The sequence below is a fragment of the Eleutherodactylus coqui genome, chromosome 2, assembly GCF_035609145.1.
Source record: "Eleutherodactylus coqui strain aEleCoq1 chromosome 2, aEleCoq1.hap1, whole genome shotgun sequence".
In the NCBI taxonomy this organism is placed as follows: Eukaryota; Metazoa; Chordata; class Amphibia; order Anura; family Eleutherodactylidae; genus Eleutherodactylus; species Eleutherodactylus coqui.
Genome location: NC_089838.1, coordinates 10,356,658 through 10,382,901, shown reverse-complemented (window position 1 = coordinate 10,382,901; position 26,244 = coordinate 10,356,658). Strand labels below are relative to the sequence as shown.

At 48.4% G+C, this 26,244-nt stretch overlaps 1 protein-coding gene across 2 annotated transcripts in view; it reads right to left on the bottom strand.

The window, feature by feature from the left end:
• The window catches only part of PTN (pleiotrophin), a 60,970-nt gene extending 36,514 nt beyond the window's left edge, over nucleotides 1-24,456 (bottom strand). The window contains exon 1 of one of the 2 annotated variants that reach the window (XM_066590340.1): nucleotides 24,163-24,456. The gene's annotated coding sequence lies outside the window, so the exon portion shown is untranslated. Of the gene's footprint in view, nucleotides 1-4,659; nucleotides 4,733-24,162 lie in introns of those variants that run through there. The other variant, XM_066590341.1, reaches the window with a different exon arrangement.
• Between the last annotated feature and the right edge of the window lie 1,788 nt (nucleotides 24,457-26,244).

Genomic DNA, 26,244 nt, shown 5'->3' with positions numbered 1-26,244 from the left:
CTATCTGAGATTATAGATGTATGTGTCTGTGCAAGTGAGAGCAGGAAGCAGGATCACATTCTGGATCTGCCATCTCTCTTCTTTGCCGCGTTCCGGTGACCCCCGTGGGGCTGGTACATGAAGTTAGGTTACTCGTGCCCGTGGTATCACCCCTCTTACCAGTCAGATAGTATACATAATCTCTGATTGTCACACCTATGGGGTCTCTATTCTTTTTCCTACTAAGCAGCTCCTGTGCCTTTACCGGTCACTTACTGACTCTGTGATACATATCTCCCAATACAAAGTTTTTTTCTGACTCCTAAACCCTTGCATTGACAACACTAATGACTCCTCCTGCATGACTGGGAACACTCTCAATCCTTTACCCGCTCACTTATCTACTAAATAACCAATACTTACAACTTCTTGTTTCTGCCAATTGTGGGGTAGGCCACAGCTTTTATTTATTAACGAATATCAAAAAACTTTATTGAAAAACTTTATTGAAAAAACTGTCCATGCTGTCCGTATGCTAAAACTTTAAAGTCCGTAAACAGTCCACTGAGGACGTTTGTAAGCCCCGTTCCTTCGGCTTGCAAACCCTCCTCTACTTCCTCACAGCATGGACAAAAAATCCGGGCCACACGGGATGTGCCGCGTTACTACGGCTCATTCCGTCCCCACCCCACCAACCCGAGCTAAAGCTTTCTCAACCCCATCCTGCAAGCCGGATAGGAACGTATCCAACCCTACATCATTGAGGTGAACACCGTCCCTCCTCAATGCCCCCTTTTCCTTCTCTTCCAGCTCCCAATGGCGCACCGCCACCCCTCCGATAGAGTGAACGAACTGCGACATCCGCATGTTAATCAGCCTCCTGGCTCTATCCACCGCTTCCAGGCTCCTCGCTCCATTCCAGAGCCTCCTCGCGACAATGTCCGACCACACAATGATGCATTCGTTAAAACATTCCCGAAAACGCAGTAAGTCCTGCTTCATGATGACCAACAGGTCTCGTGTCTTTGCTTTCCCGAGATCATTCCCCCCGGCGTGAACCACCAACACCACTTTCCGGGGGGTACTTCTGGCTATGTCCACCACCAGCTTCCACATGTCGGGCCATCTTAGCCCCCGGACTCCGTGCCAGGTTACGGATGTTCCGGGTAGGCCTAGCTCCGATCCCAACGGGCGTACTGCTGCCCTCCTTTGTGCCCAGTGAATATAGGAATGCCCGACTATGTGTACCTTCCACGGTTCTGCTGCTGCAAATAAAAAACAAGAAAAAACAAAACAAGGGCAACCAACTTGAAGGACACTGCCTCACATTTAAAGAAAAAACGAGGGGCCTTTTGACCCTAACTTAAATCTCCCACCGCCAGATCGGTTCGCACATAAGACTTATATGCCTGGGACTTCCATCTCCCAAGCCGTTTTAACCCGTCTTCGTTCATTCCACCCGCATCTGCCGACGTGGCCGCACCGATTCTGAAGGAGTGGGTTCCGAATTCCTTCGGATCGAGGCCCACAGACCTCAAAGCCGATTTTAACCCCGCCGTTACCTGAAACCTGGTGAGGGGGAGGCCGGATGCGTGAACCAAAAACTGCTCCCCCGCCGGCCTTGTTGCCATGTAACTGGCTACCGTATCTACTGGGCACCAAACTGCGCCTAGCCGCGAGATCGGCACCCACTCACCTCTACCGAAAACGTCGGTTTTTGATTTTTTAATCCTGACCCGTAGCCCGTCGTCTACCGGTACCACATCGTCAAACATAAGACCTCCCGGCATAAACTTGCTCTTCGGAACTAACTCGCCGATCCTGAGCGCCGCAAAAAATGCCAGCAAGAACGCCGTCCTAAACAGTAAAACCTCGTACCCGTTGCAACACGTGACCTCCAAAGTGTCCAATAACTTGCACAACAACTGGTAAGTAATCGGGCGGCGGGCATCAGAGCCGGCCTTTTCTTTCTTCCACCCGCGCACTATCTGGCGAAAAACGAACTCTTTTGTAACGTCTCTGAACCCGTGCAACTTTAGCAAAAAAGCGACGCCCGCAAGATGCTTTTTCGCCGCATCCACCGACGCCCGTCCCGCCCGTAGGGACGCTAACATATCCAGGGTAGCTGACCGGGCCCTCTCGCCCCCAGCTACCCTGCCATCCGTACAACACAACCATTTTTTCCACACCGCATTATAGTTTTTCCAGGTTCCCACTGCCACGGATGACTCGACAAGCTTCAGCAGCTCTGTTCTGCCAGATCCCACAAGAAAAGCGGGCAGCGTACTCCCAACGCATCCGCCTGAGGGTGCCGCTCTCTGAACCGCTCCATCTGCGAACGAGAGAGCGCGTCAGCTGCCACATTTTTATATCCCGGCACATGCTTTGACCGTAAATATATATTACGCTGTAAACATCTCAAGACCACATGTCTCACGAGTGCCAACACCGGTGGGGAAGATGAAGACTGCCGATTAATAATGTGCACCACCGCAGCATTATCAGACCAAAAACACACTTTGTGATCTTGTAACTCCTCACCCCATAGTTCCACAGCCACCACCAACGGGAAAAACTCCAATAAAGTAATGTTTTGATTCCACCGCTTAGTTATCCAGGATACTGGCCATGGTTCCCTGCACCAGTGGTTCCGGAAAATAACCCCAAATCCGGTAGACCCTGCAGCGTCCGCGGACAGGCTAAGACCTGTACCCGACCACTCTTCCTTAGGGCACACCACCTGCCCATTGAACGCTTCCAAGAAGATTTTCCATGTGTGTAAATCCCCTCGAATCCCGGGCGTGACTTTACACCCACCGTCGCTAGCGACAGCCTCCGTGAAAAAACGCGACCCATGGGTATCACTTTGCACGCAAAGTTCAATAAACCCAAGAGGACCTGTATTTGGCGCAGCGTAACTTTTTTACACCATACGACATCGTTAACCGTCTGCCGGAGGCGGGCAATTTTTTCAATCGGTAATCTAAAAACCATTTCCTCGGTGTCGATCTCGATTCCTAGGAAAGTTAACCTTGTCACCGGGCCCATGGTCTTTTCCTCAGACAATGGGACCCCCGCCTCCTGCATCAATGACCGAAATGTGCGTAACAAAAACTCGCAGGTGCCCGATGCCTCCGTACCGATAAACAGAAAATCGTCAAGGTAGTGCGTCACCGATGTGATGCCCGTTTCGAACCTGAGCATCCATTCCAGGAATGAACTGAAAAGCTCGAAGTAATAGCACGAAATCGAGCAGCCCATCGGCAGACACATATCATAAAAGAACTGGTTATCTACCTTGCAACCCAACAAGTGGAAACACTCAGGGTGAATTGGAAGTAGCCGAAAAGCCGACTCAATGTCGGCTTTCGCTAACTGTGCCCGCTTACCTGCTGCTCTGACCAAAGCGACCGCCTGATCAAATGACGCATAAACCACCGATGCTTGTTCCTTTGTAATGCCATCATTTACCGACTCCCCTTTTGGGAAGGATAGATGATGGATCAATCGGAACTTGCCCGCCTCTTTCTTAGGGACTAGCCCCAACGGTGAGACCCGCAAGTTCGCGAACGGTGGTTCGTCGAAGGGGCCCGCCATGCGGCCCGCCGACACCTCTTTGTTGACCTTTTCTCTTACCAATACTATATTATCCAGGGCCGACTTTAAATTTGCGCACAAGGTGGAAGCAGGTTGAAATGAAAAGGGGATTAAAAAACCGTCGGTAAAACCTTGCCTAAGGATTCTTGCTTCCTCCCTCCTGTGGTATCTGTCGAGCCACTGGAAGAGGTACTTGCTTTTCACCGGGGTTCGGTGCTCCACTGGCACCGCCCCCGGCGACTGGCTGTCTCTGTTTTCTGAAGCAGCGCACCGCGGAGTGTTGTCCTCCGCAGACCGAACATTCGTGCCTAAACTTGCACGTCGCGAAAAACCGACAGTGGCCCTCATTATAGAGCCAGCATGACCCGTTTTGCCGCGGAGAGGCCGCAGGGGGCTGTTGCCCGCCCCCCGCGGCCCCCCCTTGAAAGGTAGGTTTCTGCGGGCGTTGGGCTAAAATGAGTTGCAACCATACATCGGTCGCTTTTGTCGCCCAACTCACGGCCGTACCCGACACGCGCCGACGAAAGTCCTCGTCATAGCGCCACCACGCGGTGCCTCCGTGCAACTTATATGCACTGAAAATGGTGTTAAGATAGACCAACATCTCGGGACCTTTCTTAGGGTACTGTTGGCATGTAACGTACGCCAAAATCGTAAACGCTTGAACCCAATTACAGAAAGTCTTAGCGACCTTCGATTTTTTATCCACACGATCCGACACCCTCTCTTTATCCACCGTCACATGGTCCGGAGACAACAGAGACCATATATCCACATAGACACCTTTCCGGATCTTATCGAGTAGATCATCCGACACACCGACCCCCAAGGGGGCAACCCCGCAGAACAACGAGTCTGCGTATCTCAACCCTTCCATCGGGTCCACTTCACCTCCGGCTGTTAAGCCACCCTCCTGCCCCACGGGTGGGCCCGCGCCCCCCGGGGATCCACAGGACACCGATAAAACCTCTTTTTTATCCATTTTACTCAAAACCGATTTTAATACTAACACCAAATCGTTTTTCTCCGCCACCTTGGCGGGATCCATTACATTTTTCCAAGCATTTAAACAGTCTGACTCACCGGCACGACCGTCCTCCGGCATCGCCAAGGGCGAGGTCCCTGCCGTCCTTCTCCCAGGGCTCCTGCCTCTGCTGCTCGATGGCTGCCGCGAACTCACATGCGGAGCGTCGTTTGGCGCATATCCTCCCGCTATCATAAGGTGGCCCCGCTCTGGCCGTCCCGGGGGTGTATCCCGCCTCCTGTGGCGTATGTTGTGCCTGCTTGTTGAAGGTGTTGGCGGAGGTTCCGCATGGCGGTAAGTATCCTGGTGGTGCCGTACACCTGGACTCCTGGATCCGTCGCCCAGAGACTCTCCGCTCGGCCTCCTTGTGCTCTCGCTTGCTTGCGCTCCTACTCTCGCAAGCTCACTCTCACGCCTTTGCTGATACCTTGCCCTCCTAGCTCTCTCGCGTTGTCTACGCTTGGCACCCAAACCTTGCCTGTTGCCGCTTGCGCGACTGGCGTAGCCCTGTGAGGAATCCCCCCCACCTGACGATGTTGCCACCACGAAACGTGGGTTGACATAACAAAGTCTCTGTGAGCTAGGGGCCGCTATCGCTTGCTGCTGTGGAAGGTGATATCTGTGAGCCGCGCGACCGCTATGCTCACGGGTCTGGGTGCTGACTACGTACCCGGTGCCAGCGGGCGGGATGTAAGTTACATACCGGCTATGTCGTTGCTCATGGATAGGGTGACCCGCATAAGACCCGGCCGATGGACCCTCCGGGACAAGGGAAACAAATGGGATCCCCGCTTCTCCTATAATCTCCCCACTTTCCCTAACTCCCTGAGCGCTCCCTGCCCTGGTGGCTGCACTGCCGGTAGAGCTGGTGGCCGGGCTGTATCCCCTATCCCTCCCCCCCCCAGGGTTATACCTCCCGGGTAATGGGTTTAAGTGCCTGGCCACCTGGCCCTCTGAGGACGCTCCTCCCCCCCTCCTCCCCGGTACCTGGCGCTGCTGCCTTGCTCTGCCGCCATCTTGCCTGCCTTCCCGCCATGCGTCTGCACGTGGCACGTGCCTCCTTGGCTGCTCCATGCTGCCGGTGTCTCCTGCTGCCGTGCGCCCGACTGCGCGCTGGCTCCTGGACCCGGAGCCCCTGCTTGATGCTGCCGGTGCCCCTCTGCTGTTTTGCGGACTGCCGCCCGGCTGTTCCCGCTGCTCCTCCGCGGTCGCTCCAACCGCCGCGCGATTCGAATTTCGCGCCTCCGCCCTCGTGGCGCGTCCCGCGCCCTGCAACATCTCTCCGCTGCGGCCGCTCCTGCGGCCGACCCTCTTGGCAGCGGGGCTCGGACTGAGCCTCGCAGGGGGGTTCCGTCTTCTCCTCGGGCGGCCTCGCCCGGCATCCCCCAGCTGTGCCGCTCCCTCGGCAGCCGCCGGTAAAGCTGCTGCCGGCCCGACTGGCCTTCCGGACTCCGACCCCGATCTGCAGCTTGCGATGATCTCCTCCAGCCATTCCGCGCCGTCCGTCTGGATCGCCTCCCGAATCTGGGCTCGCAGCTCCTCCATCCTCCGATCTTGGGACTTCTGGATCGCCGGACGCGGTTGCCTTCTCTTCTTCCACGCCGCTTGCAGGTATTTCTTCGCCGCTTCTCCTCTTCTGCTGGATACTCCTTCCCTTTGCCGCACCTCTTCTCTTCTCTCTGGAAACACTTTTCGCCCTTTGCAATCTTCTTTCTGCTGCTGTCTCTTCTCCAGTCTTCTCCCGTCTCTTCTTGTCTCACGACTGAGCTCCTTCCGCTCCCCCCCACCCTTTCTCTTCCTGTCTAAACTCCACCCCCCTTTTGCTCGCTCTACTTAACCCCTGCTGTACCTGTTCCCAGTCATGTGCCGCCTCCTTAGTTAGCTCGCGGCATTCAAGGTTGCCGCATACCCAGCCCTGTGACCTTCCTGACAGCTGAGCCCCGGGGCACACCGCCCCATAATAACAGCCATGATCAGTTGCTTCCCTATCATTATGAAGTTACAATGTCGCCAGCGCTTTCTAGTAATGATCCCCCTGCAGGTAAACACACCTAATTATTGCTGTCACCGCTTCCCTCCTGAGGATTGATCAGTCCCGAAAAAAAGTGTGCACTTAATGTAGATCACATGACCTGTCATCATATCAAGACCAGTGCTGGTCTTAGGTTAGATGGTAGCCTGCACAGAATTTTTTTTGGTGCTCCCTCGTCGTAAGACACAAACTATATATATATATATATATATATTATAATATATGTATATTTATTGTACTGATAGGTGGTCTGCCTGTATTCTGCTTGTGCATAAAGCAGTAGGATAGCAGCATACCCATACCAGAACAGCTCAGTGAATAAACAGAACCAAGCTCATAACATAAGTACAGTACCAAAACCAAACTCATAGCATAAGCACAGCACCAGAACCAAGTTCTTAACATAACTACAGAACCAGACCCATTCTCATAGCATAAATACAGTCCATCCAAGCTCAGTACATGAATACAGCAAGAATCAACCTCAGTACATAGATACAACACCAGAACCAAGCTCAATACAGTAGCACAAATAAGTGATTAATGGACTGCTAGGGACGCCTTCAAGCATTAGAATGGATGAGAAACAGCCAGGAGTAAGATATGTGAAGTTGCTCCACAGGGGACATGGAGGAAGAACATCATCTGGCTAGGCGAACCCAAGGAGGGCGATCTTCCCCAGCCTGAATCCATTGGTGCCTCACCTACAAGCTGGTGGACAGCGCCCTGTGTTGCATAAAGCTAACGCCGGCCATGATCAGTGTATATCAGGAGGTCAGGATATCCTGTATTTCATGCTTATAGTATTTTATTTTTAGGGTATTTTGAACCTCCAGGAGAGGTCGCCCTCATCCACAGCGCCCTCAGCACATTTCCAGGACACGTCCAGATGGGGACCCTGCAGGGCACCAGTGCTTGAAGTCACCGGGGAAGGTGCGCCAACACTTTGCCCGATGTCATAATGCCCCTATAAATTCTGCAGTGCAGCTGCCGGACGATGGTGGGCTATTCAGGAGAATGAAGACAATGCGCCGTATTGATGATGTCACCGATCAGGGATTCACAAGGCTTACATTGGATCTACATACATTCTCGGGTCCCCACAAAGAATTGCTCCATACTACGGACACCCCTAATCTGGCCATGGATACAGAGAGATGTGAAATGCTGGAAATCTTTGAGAAGCCTGTTAACTAGAGATGAGCGAGCGGACTCGGTTCGGGTGTTTTTGCACTCAAGCATCGCTTTTTCCGAGTAACTGACTAATCGGACGAAAAGATTCGGGGGGGCGCGGGGGGTTGCAGAGGGGAGTGGGGGGGGGGGAGAGATCTGAGCGCTCCGAGCGGGGTATGCAGAGCACAGCTGGACCACTCTGTTCTTCATAACTCGGCTGTTCACGGAGCGCTCAGCTGGTATACAGCTGTGCGCTCCGTGTGGAGTATGCAGAACACAGCTGGATTGCTGTGTTCTTCATACCCCGCCTGTGATCAGGGAGCGGGATACAACTGAAACTATAGTATCAGCTGTATCCCGCTGTGAATCCCTGATAAGGCTCATCGTCAGCACGCTGAAAGACAACGATTAGCGACGGGATAACGAAAACTGCACAATGTCGGTGCAACTACACACGATTATCGCTCAAAAGACGGCTTTTGAGCGAATTTTGAGTGATAATCATTCTGTGATAATCATTGTGTCTAAATAGGCCTTGAGGGCTCAGTAACACGGGCGGCGATCCGCACGTATTTCCGCGCGGAAAAACGCCCGCATAGCAGGTAAGGACGAAAATCCACACCTGCCAGAAAAAGAAAATAGGCTGGCAATGGAGCTGGTCATGTGGATTGTTATGCGGTGCGGGCGTTTTTCCGCGCGGAATTACGTGCGGACCACCGCCCGTGTGCCTGAGCCCTTATATGGCAGACATAGAGGCCTTTGTTAGGCTTCCGACTGCCATTAGAATCCATTGCTACCTTTCAATCACACTGCGGGGTGTCGATGAGCCACAGAGAGAGTCCCCTGTCCTCCACTTCCATGCTGCAGTTGCAATTGATTGGGGCATGTAAAAGGGTAAACTGCCAGGATCTGAGGTTTCTGTGTTCCTGGCAATTAGACAGGAGCCGGGCTGTCAGTAGGCAGCCAAGTCACCCCCTTAAAAAGTCGTATGTGTTGGTTTAAATTAGAAAGGCCAGTAAAACGTTATATTGCCGTTATGAAGGGGTTAAATAAGACATATTGTAGTGGCCCAGTACATGTTTTCCTGGTCCCCTCCATAATGTCATACATGTAATATCTTGTGTAGATGCTCTGTGCAAAACTGTCTTGCCATTCTGTTATGTGTATTTCATAGCTGCAGCGTGTGATGGGTTAATGTCTGCAAAGCATAGAGACTGTCTGGTAAATGTAACAATTCTGTCCTGTCACGTGGGGTAAGAGAAGGTATAAATGGGAGTGCATGAGAGCGGGAAAAGGTTCATGTCTTCTGGGTTCCTGTCAAAAGAGTTCCAGCTGCATGGGGGCACCTTCAGCCCTTATGTAGTGAAGAATGGAAGAGAAAGAGAGATTTCCGGCACACCACCAGAAATGCTGCTAGAGGAGTGAGCCCCCAAAAGAGAAAGAGAGCATGAGTTGAGCGTACGTGTTCTTGTGGCAAGGCTTGGTGCAGAGGTACTCTTATCTAATCAACTCACACATGCGAGTCCGACAGTCTGGGATCACCAGGTGGAGGTACTTCAGTCTCATTGTTCCCACTTAAGCATTCAAAAGTCAGAGTTCTGCTGAGTGGAGGTATGCATCTTTATTTAATCACACGGGCGTCCTAAAGTCTGTGTTGGCCGTGTAGAGGTACTTTGTTTCATTTCATTCCTGCACATTCTAAACTTGTCATTTGTGCCTAGTACTACCGAAGTTATCAAGTAAAGTGTTTCGGGCCCTGACCGTACCTGGGGACCTGAGGTACTATACAACTGTCTGTGGCTCATTTATTTCCTCGCTGATGTTCATGCCGAGGGGTACCGGAACGGTGGCATAACCCGTGACAACCCTTTCACCTGTCCTAATGTTTATTCGGCATCCCCATGCCGGGGGTGTCCGGAAGCGGCCCAGCGCTACCTTGGCCTTGGTTGTGTGCGTCCCTCTGGGAGGGAGCGTGGTAATTTCAGCCGTGACAAGCCAGCATCTTGTTCTCCCAGCTCCTCAGCGTATGCCATGTGTCCGGGTTCACCCTACGGGACGCTGCAATATCAGTAGAAACTTCCCCCTAGTCTACACGAAAAATGTGGAAACCGTTTTATAATATCTCACTACAAGGCTGAGATTTAATGGTTTCAAGTTACAGGCCCCAAGCCTGAGGCTGCACAACTGAGAGATTCTGTTGACATAATTTCTTGCCCCGGTTTCTGTCAGGTGTTTCATTGTGATGGAGACCTTGGTCTGCTAGGCCGAATGCAGGTTGATGGGCAACTAGGCTGGTTTTCCTCCCTGATAGAGGGGCGATGGTACACAGGCCTCAAGTGCCTTTAGCATGGATCTCCTGCAGCTTGACTTGTCTCCTTCATGAGACTCGGACATCCACCCTTCCCGCTGCTCTACTTCCAGGTCATTGATTACTCTTCAGGTCCAGTGGTATGAACCTTGCTTTCCGCTATCACCTCCAGCTCTCACCTGGCACTTGGGTCTGATCTGCGGCCAGCTCATCTGGTCCAGCATCATCAGGTCATCTCTGCTCTGGTCATGGCAGGGTGGTGGGCTGCAGGATCGCCAGTGCCTGTTCGTGACGCACCATAGCTGTGTCCAAAGCATCTACTTTCTCTCCAAGCCCCAACATCTGAACGGGAGGCGAGCGACTTCCTCTTCTCCTGCGCCACTACTCCTCAGCAGTCGCCTCATGGGGTGCCGACTGCCCTTTTTGGCCATAGCCACGGACTATTTACACATGGGCTTCACTCTAGGCTTGGCCTTCTGGTCTGCTGCACTCATTTGCTCTCAACCCAGTAAGATAATGAGTGTACGTCATGCGGTATTCTGCATGCTATTCCCTGAAGATACAGACCCCAGACCCTTAAAGTAATAAATACTGACTCCAGACCAGTCCCCCTAAACAAATACTGACCAGACCCCATATATACAGGCCCCTAAACTAATAAATACAAATTCCATACTAGACCTAATAAACAAATACAGACCCCAAACCAGCCCCCCTCAACAAATATAGACCCCAGACCATATCCCCTAAATAAATAGACTCCAGTTCATACCACAGGCCCTTAAACTAATAAATACTGACTCCCGACAAATCCCCTAAATAAATACTGACCAGACCCCTATATACAAACCCCTATACTATAAATACAGATCCCATGCTAGACCTCATAAACAAATACAGACCCTAAACTAGACCCCTTAAACTAAGACAGACTCCAGACTAGTCCCCCTAAATAAATACTAACCAGACCCCCTATATACAGACCCCTAAAGTAATAAATAAAAATCCCATACTAGATCTCACAAACAAACACAGACCCCAAACCAGCCCCCCTTAGATAATTTCAGACCAGACCCCCTAAAAACAGACACCTGTCCCTTAAACAAATAAATACTGACTCCAGACCAGTCTCCTAAATAAATACTGACCAGACCCCCTAAATACATGCTGGCATTCTTATACAGAGTTACTCCTACTGTTGACATCACGTAGTGACGTTCTTGTCGCACCACCACAAAAGGGCCTGTGTTCTTCTTTATCAACTGATGGGCAACAGCTTCATCAAGGGGTCGAGGCTTCATCTGGAGCGGCGCCACTCATTCTCATAAGGTAAATGTTCCACTCCCTTAGACTTGCTAAAGGCCATCTCCATTTAAGTCTACAAGACTTCCAAAAAGAGGCGAGCATGCATAAAACATCATTGGAGAGGTGGCCAAATTGGCACAAAAATTGGCAGACAGGGGTCATTCTAGACCCCAGTGGTCCAGAGTCGGGACTAGCACCTATTGGGCACTTATAGCGCATCTTATGAACAAGCAATAAATGTTGAGGATGGGAATACCCCTTTAAATCTCATAAATCAGCTCGGGTCAAGATAAATCCCGGCACCATATGAAACCTGCAGTATTGTCCATCAAATGGCCTTTCGGGATGCCGCCATGTAGCATTAGGCGCCATAATGAAGCTTTACTGTGTGTGCCCTGCAGTATAATTCCAGCGCTTGTCTCATTCATTACAATCCGTGTAAGACAATGCATCACTTCCAGTATTGTTACATTGTAACAGCGGCTTCCAGGGAGGTTGCGGCCGTCCACTTAGACAATCATCATCCGGCTCATTATCCGGGATCCGTATCCCCTATTAGCGGTGTCTCTTACAGGCACAGATTGGAGGCCTGTGTTTCGCCATCTGTTCCCGCAGACTATCCTGGCTCCTGACCATCTTTCTACCTCTCTCGACCTGCTCCGTCTGCTGCGCTCAGCGGCTGCCAGGTTCCACTGGATGAGTGTTCGCGCTGCTGACTTGTTACATCGTACTCGCAACGGGGAACTTGTCACTTCCAGCAGGAGGCAGAACCCACCGGCAGGACTTGTAGCGGAGATGAACGATGGAGACCCCCGGCGCAGGGAGCAGATCTGTAACCGCTGCTGGCAGTCATCGAAACCAACAAACTACAATTTAGCATTTCCCCATTTTGCACCCCTATAATCCCGCCTGGGTGCAACGATGGTGCGATTCATATCTGGTCCGTTAGAGGCAGTATATGGAAAGGGGCTCTTTTCTCCGTTGTCCCTCCCAGGACCTCTATCTGTTTTCGGGGTATGACTATATGGGTTCAGAGGTAGCAGTCACACCCAGGCCCTGGTAACATCTGTGCAGGTCATGAGGGTCCACGGGGGAGGAGGGGATGAGCGGCTCTGGGGTCTGACGTCTGTATTTAGGGGGCCTGGTCTGGGGTTTATATTTGTTTATGAGCTCTAGTATTGGATCTGTATTCATTACTTCAAGGGATTGGGGTCTGATCTGAGGTCTGTATTTAGGGGATTTGGTCTGGGGTCTGTATTTAGAGGGTCTGGTTTGGCACCTATATTAGTTTAGGGGGTCTGATATGGGGTTTATTTAACCAGGGGATCTGTATTAGTTTAAGGGGTCTAGTATGGGATTTGTATTTATTAGTTTAGGGGTTGGTATATAGGGGGACTGGTCAGTATTTATTTGTGGGGGCTGGTTTGAACTCTTAGTTTAAGGTTCTGGGGTTTGATCCAGGGTCTTTATTTAGGTGATTTGGTCTGTGGTCTGTATTTAAGGGATCTTGTCTGGGGTCTGTATTTAGAGGTATGGTCTGGGGCCTGTATTTAGGGGGTTTGGTCTGGGGTCTGTATTAGTTTAGAGGGTATAGTCTGGGGTCTGTATTTAGAGGTATGGTATGGGGCCTGTATTTAGGGGGTCTGGTCTGGGGTCTGTATTAGTTTAGAGAGTATAGTCTGGAGCCTGTATTTAGGGCGTCTGGTCTGGGGTCTGTATTAGTTTAGAGGGTATGGTCTGGGGTCTGTATTTAGAGGTATGGTATGGGGCCTGTATTTAGGGCGTCTGGTCTGGGGTCTGTATTTAGTTTAAGGTTCTGGGGCTTGATCCAGGGTCTTTATTTAGGTGATTTGGTCTGTGGTCTGTATTTAAGGGATCTTGTTTGGGGTCTCTATTTAGAGGTATGGTATGGGGCCTGTATTTAGGGGGTCTGGTCTGGGGTCTGTATTAGTTTAGAGGGTATGGTCTGGAGCCTGTATTTAGGGGGTCTGGTATCTATTTATTTAGGGAGTGTGGTCTGGGGTTTGTATATATTTAAGGGGTCTGTATTAGTATAGGGGGTCTGTATTTATGGGGTCTGGTCTGAGATCAGTATTAATTTAGGGGGTCCGATTTGGGATTTATTTATTTATTTAGGGGGTCTAGTCTGGGGTCTGTATTAGTTTAAGAGATCTGTATTTATTAAGGGGAGCTAATTTAGGGTCTGTATTTGTTTATTAGATCTAGTATGGGATTTCTATTTATTAGTTTAGTTCTGTATATAGGGGGTCTGGTCAGTGTTTATTTGGGGGACTCATCTGCGGTTTTAGTTTAAGGGACTGATCTGATATGGGGCCTGTATTTAGGGGGTATGGTCTTGGGTCTGTAATCATTTAAAGGGTCTGGTCTGGGGTCAGTGTTAGTTTAGAGGGTCTGTATTTATTTGGACAGTCTGGGGTCAATAGTTATTTTTAGGCCTATTCATTTTATGGTCTGATCTGAAGTTTCAGGGGTCAGTAATTATTTTGGGGTCTGCATATATTCTAAGGCCCATATTTATTTAGGGTTCTGTATGTTATTTTGGGGACTGTAATCCCATTGTTACAACCCTCCTTAATGCGGATCCTGCAAGCAAATGCTAAGTACTTAGCAAGTACTAAGTGCTCCTCATAGGTGATATAATGTCTGTAGGTTTACTGGCTGTGGCAGTTGGTCAGGGGCCCATTACATCTGGGGCCCATCTCATTTCGCTTTGAACATGAGCCACAACAAAGAGGGGAACACCAATGTAGATCACCAGTCCATAATAACCCCCTAATACATTACGGTCTTGTATCCACACATCATATACAGGATGGAACCTATAGACTTTGCAAGTGATGAGGGGGTGGGGGGAATCATCTTGAAGGTAAATAAGCTTCTATATGGATTCATAAATCTGGATATTTTCGGGCAGAATCTGCGCAGCTTTACTCTGAATTCTTCTCCCTGTCCGTCTCCAGGGACAACACGTAACGGCGCCACAAAAATGGGAGCAGGTTCAGTGTAAACCTCTTCTCTGGCCCCCAACAGAGGCACTGAATGAAGCTCATTCATCACAGGACGAATGGAGGCGATCGGGGAATGTGGAAAGGAAATGAGCTCTGGGGACCCCGGGACCCCGACCTACAGCACAATGACTGCCGCTAGCTGAGCAAAAGTATGTACCCCCTCTATGCACTGTTAGAACGGCCCAACAAAGTCATTGGGACGGCAATGAGAGATACTTTCTCCAGTGTCACCTACAGAGCCCCTATAGGTAATATATGCATCTGATAATCCAGAAAATCCTATAGTCCAGTAATTGGTGCTTGTTTGCAGCACCGAACTGCAACATAATGTGGAAATTCAGGATATTTGTTTATATTTATGCAATTTTCTTCTAGAGTTTCAAGGTCTCTGCTTGCTGTCTGTGAATGGAACATTGCTGATTACATCCAGGCATAAAATGTCTCACAGCTGAGGGTTTGCTACAATTGTATCAAATCTAGACGATTCTCCGGGTGGTCTGGATCCCTGACTGATGCATTTTAGCTGCACTGAAACATTGTAACGCATCATCAGAACCAGATTTTTGCCCATAGATGAAGGGAGGTGAACAGAAGTGTTCACAGTGGAGGACCTGGACCAGAGGAGACGTCTACCAACCATCTCATCTACAGGACCATGGGGTGGATAGTCAGGCGGGTGAACAAGCCCTTTGGACCCCAAATATGTGGGTCATATGATGCAAGGTGTACTCAGGTTATATCTATTGTGCAATATGCCAGATTTAATAGCATAACACAACCTCCCCATAATGGCTTTCCTGCTTTATCCTGGCATTGAGAGCTTGTAAGGATGGTGAAGAGTCATTATACAGAGCGGACCCTCCGCTGTAAGAGGTCGCTGGGCGCCCAGGTGCCTCGGCTGGGAGGAGACAACTGGTACAAGGTGCTGCCAAGTGACAGCACAGCGGTAGAGGTCTAAGCTGGTCAACAAAACACAAGTACAGGCTGTCTATTAATATCACTGCAATCCTATTAAAGCGTGCACAGACTGTCCAGGCTAAGGCGTCCGGCACATGGAGGCATCTAACCTTAACCATTCACGCTCCTCACGGACAAACACAATCATTCCAGACAGTTCTGAGAGGAGTCTATAACTTAATACAGAAGATCCCCAGGTTATACCAGCATGCTCCATATCATTATATACAGGGGGATGTATAACATATACAAGTTGTGTATATGTAATTATATACAGGAGATACCCAGGTTATACCAGCATGCTCCATATTACTATATACAGGGGATGTATAACTTATACCAGCTGTACATATATAATTATATATAGCAGATACCCAGGTTATATCATCATGCTCCATATCACTATATACAGGAGAAGTATAACGTATACCAGCTGTGCATATATAATTATATACAGGAGATACACAGGTTATACCAGCTGTACATATATAATTATATATAGCAGATACCCAGGTTATATCATCATGCTCCATATCACTATATACAGGAGAAGTATAACGTATACCAGCTGTACATATATAATTATATACAGGAGATACACAGGTTATACCAGCATGCTCCATATCACTATATACAGGGAGATGTATAACGTATACCAGCTGTACATATATAATTATATAAAGGAGATACCCAGGTTATACCAGCATGCTCCATATCACTATATACAGGAGATGTATAACTATTACCAGCTGTACATATATAATTATATACAGGAGATACCCAGGTTATACCAGCATGCTCCATATCACTATAGACAGGGGATGTATAACTATTACCAGCTGTGCATATATAATTATATACAGGAGATACCCAGGTTATACCAGCATGCTCCATATCACTATATACAGGGGATGTATAACGTATACCAGCTGTACATATATAATTATCTACAGGAGATACCCAGGTTATACCAGCATGCTCCATTCCACTATATACAGGATGTATAACTTATAGCAGCTGTACATATATAATTATATACAGGATATACCCAGGTTTTACCAGCATGCTCCATATCACTATATACAGGGAAATGTATAACATATACAAGCTGTATATATGTAATTATATCCAGGAGATATCCAGGTTATACCAGCATCTTTCCATATCACTATATACGGGAGATGTATAGGTTATACCAGCTGTACATGTATATTTTATACATGAGATACCCACATTATACCAGCATGGTCCATATCACTGTATACAGGAGATGTATAACACATACCAGCTGTACATATATAATCATATATAGCAGATACCCAGGTTATACCAGCATGCTCCATATCACTATATACGGGAGATGTATAACCGTTACCAGCTGTACATATATAATTATATACAGGAGATACCCAGGTTATATCAGCATGGTCCATATCACTATATACAGGACATGTATAACGTATACCAGCTGTACATATATAATCATATATAGCAGATACCCAGGTTATACCAGCATGCTCCATATCACTATATACAGGAGATGTATAACCGTTACCAGCTGTACATATATAATTATATACAGCAGATACCCAGGTTATACCAGCATGCTCCATATCACTATATACGGGAGATGTATAACCGTTACCAGCTGTACATATATAATTATATACAGGAGATACCCAGGTTATATCAGCATGGTCCATATCACTATATACAGGACATGTATAACGTATACCAGCTGTACATATATAATCATATATAGCAGATACCCAGGTTATACCAGCATGCTCCATATCACTATATACAGGAGATGTATAACCGTTACCAGCTGTACATATATAATTATATACAGCAGATACCCAGGTTATATCAGCATGGTCCATATCACTATATACAGGACATGTATAACGTATACCAGCTGTACATATATAATCATATATAGCAGATACCCAGGTTATACCAGCATGCTCCATATCACTATATACAGGGGATACCCAGGTGAAATTATGGTGATGTCGCTATATTCCTATATCTCAAATATATTGCTGGCTCCCCTATAGCTAACATAGATGGATACATAGTAGAGACTGTTCCTCCTACATCCTACCAAATCTGTAAGATAAGGTAAAGTCCCCTGGTGCAAACACTGAGTCATGCCTGACACATCCTGATGTTTTCTTGGCAGACTGTTTTTGCGGGGTGGTTTTCCATTGCCTTCCCCAGTCACCTTTTACCCACCCCACAGCAAGCTGGGTACACATTTTACCGACCTCAGAAGGATGGAAGGCTAGGTCAACCTTGAGCCGGCTACCTGAACCAAGCGGGGATTGAACCTGCAACCTTCAGGTTGTGAGCGAGAGCTTAGGGCTACATTCCTGCTCACATCTGTAAGGACAACCCCTTAAAGCAAGAAATTTCCTTCCATTCAGCTATATGCAAATCTACTTGCTGCCAAGGATGAAATCTTCAGGAGCCTCCACTATAGTGGTTATAAAAGTGTTTCTGGAGTAACTGTAATGCTTCATTTTCCCTCTGGGGGCGCTGCAGGGAAATTAAAAACTTTCCATGTTTCCCAAAGGATCACAGATGATCACTGGGGAATTCCTCAAGGCTAAAAGTTACTTCCATGGTGGAGAACCGCAGTGAACGACTCATATGAACTCCAGCATGAAAACATGCCCCGTCCTGCAGATCATGCAAATGAGCATTACTGAGCCGGATTGGGCAGCCACTCTACCTCACTCTCTTTAACAGGCGCTGCAAAAGCTAATAAAGTCTTGGGGTGCATTATAAGAGGTCATAGGGGCGAGGGATGAGAACATTATCCTCCCATTATATAAGGCACTTGTCAGGCCCCACATAGAATACTGCGTACAGTTCTGGACACCGGTGCTCAGGAAAGATGTCACAGTGCTGGAGGGGTACAAAGAAGGGCAACTAAACTAATACATGGAATGACGGGACTGGAATACCCAGAGAGGCACCAAAACTGGGATTATTTACCCTGGAAAAAAGACGGCTAAGGGGCGACCAAATAACTATGTATAAATACATGAGGGGACGATACAAGGATCTCTGCCAGGATCTGTTTATACCCAGGACAGCGACGGTAACAAGAGGGCATCCGCTATGTCTAGAAGAAAGCAGGTTTCATCGCCAACACAGAAGGGGGTTCTTTACTGTAAGAGCAATGAGACTGTGGAACTCTCTGTCTGAGGATGTGGTGATGGCAAAATCCATAGAGGAGTTTAAGAGGGACTAGATGTCTTTCTAGAGCGCTGTGATATTACAGTATCTATATATATATATAAAATAGGATGTATGTATGTATGTATATATATATATATCTGTATGTGCCACCATAACGCATGAATGCCTGCAGCGATTTAAACCTAACTGGGTACATATATAACTCATCCCATGGGGACTAATTTGGGGGAGTGGGGAGAGGGTGGAAGACAGCCCCTCTACCCCTTGGGGGTAAGGGAGGGGAATGCCAGACTTGCACTTCAGCAGATGGTTTTTATTTCACGGTCTTATCTAACACAGACGACCTCCTCCTCCTCAAATACTAATATATTACACAGACCTCCTGCCCCGAAGATATTAATATCTTACACAGACAACCTCCTCCTCTGCTCCAACTACCACACAGCTTTCCACCAGCACTAAGCCACTATGTACCACACAGAAATGAGCCCAGCCCAAATCAGTGTTGCCCATAGCAACAAATCACAGCACAGCTTTCACTTTACCTCAGCAGTGAAAGCTGAGCTGTGATTGGTTGCTATTGGCAACAACACGGGGGAAGTCGGTGGGTTTTTGATTATGCCAGTATTACACAGACCTCCTGCTCCTCAAATACTAATATTACACAGATGACCTCCTCATATACCAATATATTACACAGATGACCTCCTCATATACCAATATATTACACAGATGACCTCCTCATATACCAATATATTACACAGATGACCTCCTCCTCATATACTTATATACCGTGTTTCCCTGAAAATAAGACAGTGTCTTATATTAATTTTTGTCCCAAAAAGGTTTAACTTTTTTACATGTATAGCTGCCTGGACACTATTTAAATTGACTTTTTAAATTAACTGTTAGAAGGGCTTAATTTTGGAGTAGGGCTTATATTTCAAGCATCCTCAAAAAGCCTGAAAAATCATTTTGCATCCTCAAAAATTCAGGAAAATCATGCTATGTCTTATTTTCAGGGTATGTCTTATTTTCAGGGAAACAGGGTATATACACACATATATTTAAATTCTTTTTGTGTCTAAAAATAAGGCAAGGCCGTGTAATCAGCTAGTATAGACATTAAATAACCAGCGGGGTTATTGATCCGGGTCTTGGAGTCGGGTAGAAACTATAAAAAGGTTAATTCAGGGAAATATTCTGACTGCCATTATGGAGTCGGGAAGAAATTTTTTCCCACAAGGGGGCTAATTGGCTTCTGCCGCATTGGGTGTTTTTTTTTCCTTCCTCTGGATCAACAAGGGGGTTGGAAACAGGTTGAACTATTTGTCTCCCTTCAGCCTAATATACTATGCTACTATGAAAAGAGGGACAACTCTAGCGGCACATGTGGAGTGCCGCTGCAAAAGTTTTGACAGGCCAAGCTCCTATTATGCAAGCCTTGCCCTCTTTATCCCATAATAGTGCCCTTTAGTGACCCTCTCACATTAATGGTGACCCCCTTAGTGACTCCAGTAGTAATAGTGACCCCCACAGTGGCAACAGTTGGAATAGTTACCCATATAGTGGCCCCAGTAGTAATAGTGACCCCATTTGGGCCTCAGTAGTGGCGCCAATGTTAATAGCGCCCCCATTAGTGGCTTCAGTAGTAACAGTGCCCACAGTAATGGCTGGAATAGTAGTACGGACCCCCATAGTTGCCCCAGTAGTAATAGTGCCCCTATAGTCTCCCCAGTCGTAATAGGGACCCCATTAGTATCCCCAGACTTAATAGTTACCCCCATAGTGTATTTCCAGCCACCTGACCTGCACTTAACTCACATGTAGTCCGGTCCAGGGGCAGCCGTTCTATCAGTGCGGCCCCTGATCTCTCCTCTAGTCCTGCCTGCGTGTGCCGGATTTGACACTTCTAGTTTCACCAGAGTTCAATTTTTAGGGCTCGTTCACACCGCCGTTAGCTAAAGGGGTCTTCGGGGGAAATACTATTGGTGACCTATCCTCAGGATAGCCGATTGGCGGCGGTCTGCCACTCTGGACCCTGACCGATCAGCTGTGCGGGCGCACACTTTCAGCGCCGCAATAACAGAGGTCAGAGCTATCCTGAGGAAACCCCTTTGGGGTCCGGAGGCGTTGGACACAGCTGTGCCTAATGGTGACAATTGAGGTGGAGACCAGCAGTCCAGATATGAGTTCTGGGCAGGAAGTTTGTATCGGGATTGATAGGTTTGCTCTTTTTTTCTGTCCGTCCCGCCATCCAGGATGGCGATATTTTCACCAACATGTAGTGACATCGGGATGCTCCATCTCATTGTGCACTGCCTGGTTAGACGAGGCGAACGCTGGTGGCCGGGCCGCTCCCCGGATCTTACCCCACCTGACGTTTTCCTCAGGGACTATCTTAAGGATAAACTGTACAAGCCTCCCATTTCCACAGTCGACAGATTGAAACTTGTATCACCAAGGAATTTACTAACATCCCCCCTTAAATGTGTAGCGATGCGTGCGAACAAGCGGCTTATCTCCCAGCTGGCATTGATCTTGAGGTTGCAATGGTTGATCATTACAGACATTAGATAAACTTTCTGAAAGTTTAGTTTTCATTTCCATTTGTTACAGTTTATGTAATTAGACTGGTTTTGTACGGCATTACATTACAAATGATATAACTACTTCTGCACCTCCCTGTATTACTAGCAGTGCCCCCAGATATCAGGACTTTAGGGGATGGAGAGGTCCAGGTGCACCTCTGCAGGTAACACAGAAACTCCAGAGACTCAACTGTTACTGGGCTGAAAAAGGTGGTTACAGGAAATCACTTCAAGACCCTCTTCCCCTCCCCCATCCCATAATACTGTAGTGGGGAGTTGTGTAGTACAGGGGGTCTGAGGGGTAGAATAGTGGAGAGTTGTGTAGGTCCAGGGGTCTGCAGGTTGGAGTAGTGGAGAGTTGTGTAGTATAGGGGGTCTGTGGAGTAGAATAGTGGAGAGTTGTGTAGTACAGGTGGGTCTGCGGTTTGGAATAGTGGAGAGTTGTGTAGTACATGGGGTCTGTGGGGTGGGAGTAGTGGAGAGTTGTGTAGTAGAGGGGTACTGCTGGTTGGAAAAGTAGAGAGTTTTGTAGTACAGGGGGTCTATGGGGTAGAGTAGTAGAGAGTTGTGTAGTACAGGGGGTCTATGTGGTAGAATAGTGGAGAGTTGTGTAGTACAGGGGGTCTGTGGGTGGGAGTAGTGGAGAGTTGTGTAGTACATGGGGTCTGTGGGTGGGAGTAGTGGAGAGTTGTGTAGTACAGAGGGTCTATGGGGTAGAATAGTAGAGAGTTGTGTAGTACAGAGGGTCTATGGGGTAGAATAGTGGAGAGTTGTGTAGTACAGGGGGTCTATGGGGTAGAATAGTAGAGAGTTGTGTAGTACAGGGGGTCTATGTGGTAGAATAGTGGAGCGTTGTGTAGTACATGGGGTCTGTGGGTGGGAGTAGTGGAGAGTTGTGTAGTACATGGGGTCTGTGGGTGGGAGTAGTGGACAGTTGTGTAGTACATGGGGCCTGTGGGTGGGAATAGTGGAGAGTTGTGTAGTACAGAGGGTCTATGGGGTAGAATAGTAGAGAGTTGTGTAGTACAGGGGGTCTATGGGGTAGAATAGTGGAGAGTTGTGTAGTACAGGGGGTCTATGGGGTAGAATAGTGGAGAGTTGTGTAGTACAGGGGGTCTATGTGGTAGAATAGTGGAGAGTTGTGTAGTACAGGGGGTCTGTGGGTGGGAGTAGTGGAGAGTTGTGTAGTACAGGGGGTCTGTGGGTGGGAGTAGTGGAGAGTTGTGTAGTACAGGGGGTCTATGGGGTAGAATAGTGGAGAGTTGTGTAGTACAGGGGGTCTGTGGGTGGGAATAGTGGAGAGTTGTGTAGTACATGGGGTCTGTGGGTGGGAATAGTGGAGAGTTGTGTAGTACAGGGGGTCTGTGGGTGGGAATAGTGGAGAGTTGTGTAGTACAGGGGGTCTGTGGGGAAGAATAGTGGAGAGTTGTGTAGTACAGAGGGTCTATGGGGTAGAATAGTGGAGAGTTGTGTAGTACAGGGGGTCTATGGGGTAGAATAGTGGAGAGTTGTGTAGTACAGGGGGTCTATGGGGTAGAATAGTGGAGAGTTGTGTAGTACATGGGGTCTGTGGGGTAGAATAGTGGAGAGTTGTGTAGTACAGGGGGTCTATGGGGAAGAATAGTGGAGAGTTGTGTAGTACATGAGGTCTGTGGGGTAGAATAGTGGAGAGTTGTGTAGTACATGGGGTCTGTGGGGTAGAATAGTGGAGAGTTGTGTAGTACAGAGGATCTGTGAACTCGAATTGAAGAGGGTCATTTGTACAAAGGCTCTGTTGGCTATAATAGCATAGTGGCATCAGGGCAGAGGGACTATGATGGAATAGCAGAGAGGTTCTAGTGCACAGGGTCTGGGGGTGTAAATAGCAGAGTGGCCTTAGTGCAGGGGACTGTAGGTTGGAAGAATAGAGTTTTTAGAACAGAGGGTCTATGGGCTGAAATAATTGAAGGTCGAAGGTATCAGGGGGTCTATAGACTGGAATAGTGCAAGGCTGTCAGTGTAGAGGGTCTATAGACTGGAATAGCAGAGGGTTGTTTAGAACAGAAAGTATGTAGTACAATGTCCTTTCAATAAGGGGTCCGTGGGTTGGAGTATCGGAGGGACATTAGTGCAGGGGGGTTGTAGACTGGACTAGAGAGGGGCTGTGAATTGGACTTGCAGAGTTGTTGGTGCAGGAGGTCTGTGGAACAAGATGATTAGTCTGGGGATTGGAATAGCAAAGCTATTAGTGCAGGGGGTCTATGCTACCAAGTCCTTTCTACAAAGGGTCTGTGGGTTGAAATAGCTAAGGGATATTAGTGGGGAATGTCAGTGGAACACGATTATTAGTGCAAGGTGTCTGGAGGCTGGAATAGCCGGGCTGTTAGTGCAGGGGGTCTGTGGGTTGGAATAGCAGAGCTGCTAGTGCAGGGGGTCTGTGGGCTGGAATAGCCGGGCTGTTAGTGCAGGGGGTCTGTGAGTTGGAATAGCAGAGCTGCTAGTGCAGGGGGTCTGTGGGTTGGAATAGCAGAGCTGTTAGTGCAAGGGGTCTGTGAGTTGGAATAGCAGAGCTGTTAGTGCAGGGGTCTGTGGGTTGGAATAGCAGAGCTGCTAGTGCAGGGGTCTATGGGCTGGAATAGCAGAGCTGTTATTGCAGGGGGTCTGTGAGTTGGAATAGCAGAGCTGCTAGTGCAGGTGGTCTATGAGTTGGAATAGCAGAGCTGTTATTTCAAGGGGTCTTAGGGTTGGAATAGCAGAGCTGGCAGTACAGGGTGTTAGGGTTGGAATAGCAGAGCTGGCAGTACAGGGTGTTAGGGTTGGAATAGCAGAGCTGGCAGTACAGGGTGTTAGGGTTGGAATAGCAGAGCTGGCAGTACAGGGTGTTAGGGTTGGCATAGCAGAGGGACATCAGTGCTGACAGTCTGTCTTGTTGCTCTGTCTTTGGTGCTGAAGCCATGGAGCACAGCAGAGTCACTTACTTTAATGCCTCTGTCACCCCAGCTCCTGTCCTCCTGCCTCTGTCTCTCCTTTCTCCCGGCTTCTTGTTATCCCCTTGCCTGGCTGGGGGTCCTGGGCACAGTCCCAGCGCCTTCTGGCCACTTAGTTCTTGGTATCTTCTATGTTGCTCCTTCTTGCAGGGATTTGTCAGGATTTCTGCAGGATCTGCGCCTGTCCCTGGGATGCCAAGTTGTTGTCGGTTGCTGCTGTCTCCGCCTGTTGGTGTGCGCACTGATGTGGAGGAGACTATGTGAGTGTGTGACACTGGAGCCCTGCAGGATAAAGAGGGACCCTCAGCCCAGGACAATCCTCCACCCTGCTCCTGGGGGCTGTGCTCTGGGGGCATTACATGGCAGATACTAGATGTGCTCGCTCATATACAAAGAAACCAAATGTTACTTTTTCTCATCACTATTAGCAGAAAGGATTATTAATGTAACTTGTATTTATTAACTCTATGGGGAAGAAGGGGCAGCAGGGGACTCAGACTGAAGGAGAAGACACAAGAGGGAAGGCAGAAGCAGAGAGAATGAGGAGAAACACAGGAAGGGAGAGTAAAGAGAACCATAGAAAAGGAATTAATAAAGCCATAAGGAAAGGTACAGGGAGTAACCTAGAGAGTCAGCAAAGTGGAGTAGTCAGGAGGTGCAGTGCAGGGCAGCACAGATACAGCGAGGAAGGGTAAAGGGAGGGATTTTGGTTTTCCCCATAACTTCTCAATCTCCTCAAGGACTTATGGAATTTGATTTACTTGCAGCTACTGAACAATATAGAAGTAACTCTATCATCACAGAAACATAAGGGGCACATGGCAGCCAACCACCCGCCTGTGGGGTAAGGTACAATGATGTGTACAAGATAAGTTTATCAAGTATCAATATACCGAATCCTGCAGGTTAACAGTTTTTTTCCATATCAGGGAGTAAAGAGAAAGAGGATCCCATATACAGGGGAGGTAAAGACATAGGGTGAAGGTAAAAAGAATGACGTATGTATAGAGGAAGGGTGAAGGCATAGGCGTACCATAAGTGGATACAATGGAGACTGGGGCCCCTGCACTGAGGGGGCCCAGAGGCGCCCTCCGCCATATACAAATGCATATTCAGTGCAATAACGGCTGGTCGCACTGCTGGCCGTGTGATTGGTGTGGCTGACAGTGTGAGCCGGAGAGGAAGCAGAGAAGGAGGGGAGGAGAAGGGTGGCAGACGCACGGCATGTCAAGGAGTGAGCGGAGTGGGATGATAATGTCCTGTTGACACACTGTACAACGGGCACGTCTGTGTGCCCTGCTGCTCTCCTCACACAGAGAAGTGGTCCGAGTATCTATCTATCTATCTATCTATCTATCTATCTATCTATGTGTTTATCTATCTACACGTTTTTTACCCGAAAGTAGGTTCTACCCAGATAATAAGACCTACTGGGTTTTCGGGGGGGGGGACTTGAAATATAAGGGCCTACCTATAGGACCTACCTAACATGCCTCTCCTACCCCCACCCCCCAAAAAAAAATCAATACTCACCAGGTGAGTCCCCAGCGGCGCTGCAGCAAACCTCAGAGTCCTCCCCATCTGCCATCTCAGCTTTGCTGGTGACGGGGATTTGAATACCCCGCCTCCAGCAAAGCGAGCGCTGTGATTGGCTAATCGAGCCAATCACAGCTGGCGCTCAATGAGCCAATCACAGCCACTCAGTGATGTCAACCTTTCCTCTGTCTGTCTCTTACTCGCTTTACTTTTCCTCTGTCTGTCTCTTATTCCCATTATCTATCCTCTGTCTCTGTCTTAGGCTGCTTTCACATGGGCAAAGAAATCGCACATTTTTTTTTTTTGTGACGTGACAGTGCTACAAATCGCACATATGTGAAGCCTATGCTTCCCAATGGGTTCCTTCACATTAGCGATGTTTTCACTGATGTGATGCTAAAAGAAAAAAAATCACATCATACTCTATACAGCCATAATTTGCGAGTTTTCGTAGCCCATGTTTCCCTATGGAGCCTCCTTCTTTATTGCATCGCATGAACTAGCAATTGTGACACATTTTTTACATTCCCTGCCCCT